Consider the following 8345-nt stretch of genomic DNA (forward strand, 5'->3'; position numbering starts at 1 on the left):
TTGTGTTTTTTTGAGGAGCTGGCACAGCAGGCAATGCAGTCGGAGATCTTATACTTATTGAATCATTCGGAAGAAAAACTGGCGGCAATCCAGTGTCGCTCATATTTTCACTTGAACTTACATCAAACAGCATAAAGCCATAAACAAATACATGCAACAAAAAAATTAAATTTAGCACCAATTTACAAAATCAAGATTCTGTTTACAAAATCAAGCAATTTACAAATTCATTAAACAACCAGCAACAATACCAACAAAAGTAATTCATACCATACAAAATCAAGATCTTGTTTTCATTATTCAAATTTAGCTTACCATACTGATTTCAATCTAACCCTATAAAAATCCAGAAGCTCCAAAATATACTAAATCATACTAAATTACTTCAAAAACAATTCGGTAATTCAACACTCAACAGAACAGCAAAATAAAACACAACAGAGGCAATTTTAGTAATTCAACAGCACAAAACAAACCAGAAGCAGTTGAAGCAATTGGAGATGAAGTAATGAACAAGAAATAGAACATCAATTCCAGTCAAGTTACATACCTGAATCGGTGGCTCGGGCTCCATATTTGACTTGAAATAGTGCTCTGTGTCCGCTAGGTGAGTGAGTGGTGCTAGGTCTGACTTGCGAGGATGGTGCTGGGTGTCGGGTGCTCTGTGCTACTGGCCATTGGGCATCTGAGCGTTGGGCTCTGGCTATGGCTGGCTGTTTGCGGGGTTGCTCTATCTGCAAGGAGGTCCTAGGAGAAGTGGTTCTTCGTTTGGGGGTGGGGCTTGGGGATTGCTGATGTAAGAACCCGCATTTTCACGTAAAACCGTTTTAATAAAATAATTTTAGTGCCCGGAATAGATTCAAAATTTAGAAGTTTTAATTTGAAAATATAAATGAGAAATTTGATTTCAGTGAATTTTTCTGAGTTGGAAAATGTATTTCTTTTGAAAAGTTTTTGTAAAAATGCGTACTGGCGCTTAAGCTGGCAATACCGGCTCTAGTTTGTCCAGTACAGCATATTTTGGAAAATAATATTTAGAAAATTAATTTATTGTTTTGAAAGGAGAAAAATAATTTAGAATCGAAAACCGGACACTAATCTTAAAGGTTTTGGCCCAAATGGACCAAAAATGCTAACGAATTGGATCGGGTCCAAACTGGGCCCAAGACCCAACATATATAAGCTCATTTAATGGGCTTTGAGCTCATTTTTCAGCCCTAAAGAGAGAGACACGTGGTTTTGAGAGAAGGGAGAAGGAAGGGGGGTGACACTATTCACCTCCACCTTTCGGAGGCCATAACTTTTGGTCCGAAACTCCGATTGACGAGCCATTTACGGCCACGCGAAGCTTTCGTCAAGATCTACATTTCTATCCAAAGAAATCTGGTAAGAACTTGCGTCTCACTTCCCAGTTCTCTACCCTAAGTTCTGCGCAATTTTGGTTATGAGTTTTGAGTAGATTCTGTGGTTTTGCTTGTTTAGGTGATCTCTAGTAGCGGGTAATTGATGAATTTTATCTCTACTCTTATTGGATAAGGTAAGGTTCCACTAAAACTTTGTGTTTAGTTATTTTGGGTATCTTAAGTTTTGATTTTGATGATATATGTGTTGTTAGTGTGAGCCTTGGTGTTTGTTGGTGTTGGTTGAGGCTTTGGATCAAGCTTGATGGCTTCGTTTTGGTATTTGGTGTGTTTGGGAATCGGCCAAGGTATGATTTCGGTTTCCTTTATGTAACATGTAATGTTCACGGACACTTGGACTAGTGGCCCATAGGATAGGATTGAATTGGATGTATGGTTGTTTGAATTAATATTGTGGTGTATGCATGTTGATGGGGATTGAAGAAATTGTATATGTTGAAGTGAGATTGATGTTAAATTGATGATTGATGTTGAATATTGTAGTTAATGAGGATTGTTGGGAATTATTGGTGTTAATGAAATATTATGATGTGAGTTGATGTTGATGAGAGTGTATGTTGATAATGAATGCTAATATTGACGTTATTTGATGATTATTGTTGAAGGAGGAGAGTTTTATGAGGATTTGTTGTGATGGTTGATGGTGATTATTGATGAGTGGATAATTTATACGCTTTTTGGCATTATTTTTAGGTAGTTTTTAGTAGGATCTAGCTACTTTTAGGGATGTTTTTATTAGTTTTTATGCAAAATTCACATTTCTGGACTTTACTATGAGTTTGTGTATTTTTCTGTGATTTCAGGTATTTTCTGGCTGAAATTGAGGGACTTAAGCAAAAATCTAATAGGAGGCTGACAAAGGACTGCTGATGCTATTGGATTCTGACCTTTCTGCACTCGAAATTGATTTTCTAGAGCTACAGAACTTTAAATGGTGCTCTCTCAATTGCGTTGAAAAGTAGACATCCAGGGCTTTCCAACAATATATAATAGTACATACTTTATTCAAGTTTAGACGACGCAAACTGGCGTTCAACGCCAGTTCCATGCTGCATTCTGGAGTAAAACGCCAGAAACACGTCACAAACCAGAGTTAAACGCCAAAAACACGTTACAACCTGGCATTTAACCCCAAGAAAATCCTCTACACGTGTAAAGCTCAAGCTCAGCCCAAACACACACCAAAGTGGGCCCCGGAAGTGGATTTCTACACTTAACTTATTTCTGTAAACCCTAGTAGCTAGTTTAGTATAAATAGAACTTTTTACTATTGTACTAGGGGTCTGATTCCCTGTTTTCGTATTCACATGCTATTTGGAGGAGGTTGGCCATTTGGCCATGCCTAGACCTTGTTCTTATGTATTTTCAACGATGGAGTTTCTACACACCATAGATTAAGGGTGTGGAGCTCTGCTGCTCCTCGAGTATTAATGCAATTACTACTGTTTTCTATTCAATTCATGCTTATTCTTATTCTAAGATATTTGATGCACTTCAACATGATGAATGTGATGATCCGTGACACTCATTATCATTCTCACCTATGAACGCGTGCCTGACAACCACTCCCGTTCTACCTTAGATCGAGCGCGTGTCTCTTAGCCTCCATTCCGAAAGATTGGAGTCTTCGTGGTATAAGCTAGAATGGTTGGCGGCCATTCCTAAGATCCGGAAAGTCTAAACCTTGTTTGTGGTATTCCGAGTAGGATCTGAGATGGGATGACTGTGATGAGCTTCAAATTCGCGAGTGTTGGGCATAGTGACAGACGCAAAAGAATCACTAAATTCTATTCCAACATGATCGAGAACCGACAGATGATTGGCCGTGCTGTGACAGAGCATTTGGACCATTTTCACTGAGAGGATGGGAAGTAGCCATTGACAACGGTGACGCCCTACATACAGCTTGCCATAGAAATGAGTAAGAATGATTGGAGGAAGGCAGTAGGAAAGTAGAGATTCAGAAGAGACAAAGCATCTCCATACACTTATCTAAAATTCCCACCAATGATTTACATAAGTATCTCTATCTCTATTTTATGTTTTATTTATCTTTATATTCGAAAACCATTATAACCATTAGAATCCGCCTGACTGATATTTACAAGATGACCATAGCTTGCTTCATACCAACAATCTCCGTGGGATCGACCCTTACTTACGTAAGGTTTATTACTTGGACGACCCAGTGCACTTGCTGGTTAGTTGTGCGAAGTTGTGACAAAGTGTGATTCACGTTTGAGAGCTCCAAGTCTTTGGTGCCATTGTTGATGATCACAATTTCGTGCACCAAGTTTTTGGCGCCGTTGCCGGGGATTGTTTGAGTTTGGACAACTGACGGTTCATCTTGTTGCTCAGATTAGGTAATTTTCCTTTATTTTGTTTTCAAAAAGTTTTCAAATTTTTTTTCAAAAATTTTTTCTTTGTTTTTGTTTTTCTAAAAATAATTTTCAAAAAAAATACAAAAAATTAATAAAATCATAAAAATAAAAAATATTTTGTGTTTCTTGTTTGAGTCTAGTGTCAATTTTTAAGTTTGGTGTCAATTGCATGTTTTAAAAACTTTTGCATTTTTTGAAAATTCATGCATGTGCTCTTCATGATCTTCATGTTGTTCTTGGTAAGTCTTCTTGTTTGATCTTCATATTTTCTTGTTTTGTGTCTTTTGTTGTTTTCATATGCATTTTTACATTCATAGTGTCTAAACATGAAAAATTTCTAAGTTTGGTGTTTTGCATGTTTTTCTTTTCTTGAAAATTTTTCAAAAATAAATCTTGATGTTCATCTTGATCTTCAAAGTGTTCTTGGTGTTCATCTTGACATTCATAGTGTTATTGCATGCATCATGTGTTTTGATTCATAATTTTCATGTTGTGAGTCATTCCTGTGTTTTTCTCTCTCATCATTAAAAATTCAAAAATAAAAAAATCTTTCCCTTATTTTACTCATAAAATTCGAAATCTTTTGGTTGACTTAGTCAAAAAATTTTAAAATAAGTTGTTTCTTGTTAGTCAAGTCAAGATTTCAATTTTAAAAATCTTATCTTTTCAAAACTTTTTCAAAAATCAAACCTTTTTCATTTTCCTTTTGTTGTTTTCGAAAATTTTTAAAATTGATTTTCCAAATCTTTTTCTTATCTTTATTTCATAATTTTCGAAAACTTTACTAACAATTAATGTGATTGATTCAAAAATTTGAAGTTTGTTACTTTCTTGTTAAGAAAGGTTCAATCTTTAAATTCTAGAATCATATCTTTTAGTTTCTTGTTAGTCAAGTAAACAATTTTAATTTTAAAAATCAAATCTTTTTCAAAATAAATTTCAATCATATCCTTTTTTCAACCATATCTTTTCAAATCATCTTTTTCAAAATCAATTTCAAAATCTTTTCTAACTCCTTACCTTTTCAAAATTGATTTTCAAATCTTTTTCAACTAACTAATTGACTTTTTGTTTGTTTTACTATTTCTTATCTTTTTCAAAACCACCTAACTACTTTTCTCTCTCTAATTTTTGAAAATTTTTCACCCTTTTTCAAAATTCTTTTAATTAACTAATTGTTTCAAATTTTTAATTTTAATTTATTTCTTCTCCTAATTTTTGAAAATCACTAACTTTTTTTCAAAAAACAATTTTCGAAATTCTCCTCCTCTCATCTCTTTCTATTTATTTGGTTAATTACTAACACTTCTCTTCATCTAAAAATTCGAACTCTCTCTTCTCCTCTATGTTCGAATTTTTCTCATCCTTCTTCTATTCTTTTCTTCTTCTACTCACATAAAGGAATCTCTATACTGTGACATAGAGGATTCCTCTTCCTTTTCTATTCTCTCCTTTTTCATATGAGCAGAAGCAAGGACAAGGACATTCTTGTTGAAGCAAATCCTGAACCTGAAAGGACTCTGAAGAAGAAGCTAAGAGAAGCTAAAGCACAACAATCCAGAGAAAACCTTACAGAGAATCTCGAAAAAGAAAGAGACATGGCCGAACCCAATAAGAATGGTGGAGGCGCAAGGAGGATGCTTGGTGATTATACTACACCTACTTCCAATTTTTATGGAAGAAGCATCTCAATCCCTGCCATTAGAGCAAACAATTTTGAGCTGAAGTCTCAACTAGTTGCTCTGATGCAACAGAACTGCCAGTTCCATGGACTTCCATAAGAAGATCTCTATCAATTTTTAACTGAATTTTTGCAAATCTGTGATACTGGTAAGGCTAATGGAGTAGATCCTGAAGGCTATAGGCTCATGCTTTTCCCTTTTGCTGTAAGAGACAAAGCTAGAACATGGTTGGACTCACAACCTAAAGATAGCTGGACTCTTGGGATAAGCTGGTCACGGCCTTCTTGGCCAAGTTCTTTCCTCCTCAAAAGCTGAACAAGCTTAGAGTGGATGTTCAGACCTTCAAGCAAAAAGATGGTGAATCCCTCTATGAAGCTTGGAAAAGATACAAGCAGTTGACCAAAAAGTGTCCTTCTGACATGCTTTCAGAATGGACCATTTTGGATATATTCTATGATGGTCTATCTGAATTCTCTAAAATGTCACTGGACCATTCTGCAGGTGGATCCATTCACCTAAAGAAAACGTCTGCAGAAGCTCAAGAACTCATTGACATGGTTGTAAATAACCAATTCATGTACACCTCTGAGAGGAATCCTGTGAGTAATGGGACGCCTCAGAAGAGGAGAGTTCTTGAAATTGATGCTCTGAATGCCATATTGGCTCAGAACAAAATGTTGACTCAGCAAATCAACATGATTTCTCAGAGTCTGAATGGATGGCAAAATGCATCCAATAGTACTAAAGAGGCATCTTCTGAAGAAGAAGCTTATGATCCTGAGAACCCTGCAATAGTAGAGGTGAATTACATGGGTGAACCCTATGGAAACACCTATAATTTCTCATGGAGAAATCATCCAAATTTCTCATGGAAGGATCAACAAAAGCCTCAACAAGGCTTTAATAATGGTGGAAGAAACAGGTTTAGCAATAGCAAGCCTTTTCCATCATCTTCTCAGCAACAGACAGAGAATTCTGAGCAGAGCCCCTCTAGCTTAGCAAACATAGTCTCTGATCTATCTAAGGCCACTTTAAGTTTCATGAGTAAAACAAGGTCCTCCATTAGAAATTTGGAGGCACAAGTGGGTCAGCTGAGTAAGAAAATCATTGAAACTCCTCCTAGTACTCTCTCAAGCAATACAGAAGAGAATCCAAAAAGAGAGTGCAAGGCCATTGGTATAATCAAAACAGCTGAATCCAAAGAGGAAGGGGAGGACATGAATCCCAATGAGGAAGACCTCATGGGACGTCCTCCAGACAGAAAGGAGTTCCCCATTGAGGACCTAAAGGAATCTGAGGCTCATATAGAGACCATAGAGATCCCATTAAACTTCCTTCTGCATTCATGAGCTCTGAAAACTATTCTTCCTCTGAAGAGGATGAAGATGTAACTGAAGAACAAGTTGCTTAATATCTAGGAGCCGTCATGAAGCTGAATGCCAAGTTGTTTGGTAATGACACTTGGGAAGATGAATCTCCCTTGCTCATTAGTGAACTAGATACCTGGGTTCAGCAAACTCTACCTCAAAAGAAGCAAGATCTTGGTAAATTCTTAATATCCTGTATCATAAGCACCATGACCTTTGAAAAAGCTCTGTGTGACCTGGGGTCAGGTATAAATCTTATGCCACTCTCTGTAATGGAAAAACTGGGGATCTTTGAGGTACAAGCTACAAGAATCTCATTAGAGATGGCATACAAGTCAATAAAACAAGCTTATGGATTGGTAGAGGACGTGTTAGTGAAGGTTAAAGGCCTTTACATCCCTGCTGATTTCATAATCCTAGACATTGGGAAGGATGAGGATGAATGCATCATCCTTGGAAGACCCTTCCTAGCCACAGCAGGAGCTGTGATTGATGTTGACAGAGGAGAGTTAGTCCTTCAATTGAATGGGGATTACCTTGTGTTTAAAGCTCAAGATCATCCTTCTGTAAACATGGAAAAGAGGCACGATAAGCTTCTCTCAATACAGAGTCAAACAAAGCCCCCACAATCAAACTCTAAGTTTTGTGTTGGGAGGCTTGATGAGCGGATAATTTATACACTTTTTGGCATTGTTTTTAGTATATTTTTAGTATGTTTTTATAATATTTTTATTAGGTTTTAGTTAAAATTCACTTTTTTGGACTTTACTATGAGTTTGTGTGTTTTTCTGTGATTTCAGGTATTTTCTGGCTGAAATTGAGGGACCTGAGCAAAAATCTGATTCAGAGACTGAAAAGGACTGCAGATGCTGTTGGATTCTGACCTTCCTGCACTTGAAGTGAATTTTCTGAAGCTACAGAAGCCCAATATGCTCGCTCTTAATTGCGTTGGAAAGTAGACATCCTGGGCTTTTCAGCAATGTATAATAGTCCATACTTTGCCCGAGATTTGATGGCCCAAACAGGCGTTCCAAGTCAACTCAAGAATTCTGGCGTAAAACGCCGAAACTAGCACAAGAATGGGAGTTAAACGCCCAAACTGGCACAAAAGCTGGCATTTAACTCCAAGAAAAGTCTCTACACATGAAAGCTTCAATGCTCAGCCCAAGCACACACCAAGTGGGCCCGGAAGTGGATTTTTACTCATCTTTGTAAAGCCTAGCTACTAGTTCTCTACAAATAGGACCTTTTGCTATTGTATTTTCATCTTTCAATCTTAGGATCATCTTTTGATCATGTTTTTATGATTGAACCCTCTATGGGAGGCTGGCCATTCGGCCATGCCTAGACCTTGTTCTTATGTATTTTCAACGGTGGAGTTTCTACACACCATAGATTAAGGTGTGGAGCTCTGCTGTACCTCGAGTATTAATGCAATTACTATTGTTCTTCTATTCAATTCGGCTTATTCTTGTTCTAAGATATCACTTGTTC

The 8345-nt window shown here is 36.9% G+C and overlaps 1 non-coding gene across 1 annotated transcript; it reads right to left on the reverse strand.

Moving 5' to 3' along the window:
* Positions 1-5801: 5801 nt before the first annotated feature.
* Positions 5802-5909, reverse strand: LOC127739886 (small nucleolar RNA R71). Its single transcript, XR_008000628.1, has one exon. It is a non-coding gene; the product is annotated as a small nucleolar RNA R71 (small nucleolar RNA).
* Between the last annotated feature and the right edge of the window lie 2436 nt (positions 5910-8345).

This window comes from Arachis duranensis, chromosome 6 (genome assembly GCF_000817695.3).
Source record: "Arachis duranensis cultivar V14167 chromosome 6, aradu.V14167.gnm2.J7QH, whole genome shotgun sequence".
NCBI lineage: Eukaryota > Viridiplantae > Streptophyta > Magnoliopsida > Fabales > Fabaceae > Arachis > Arachis duranensis.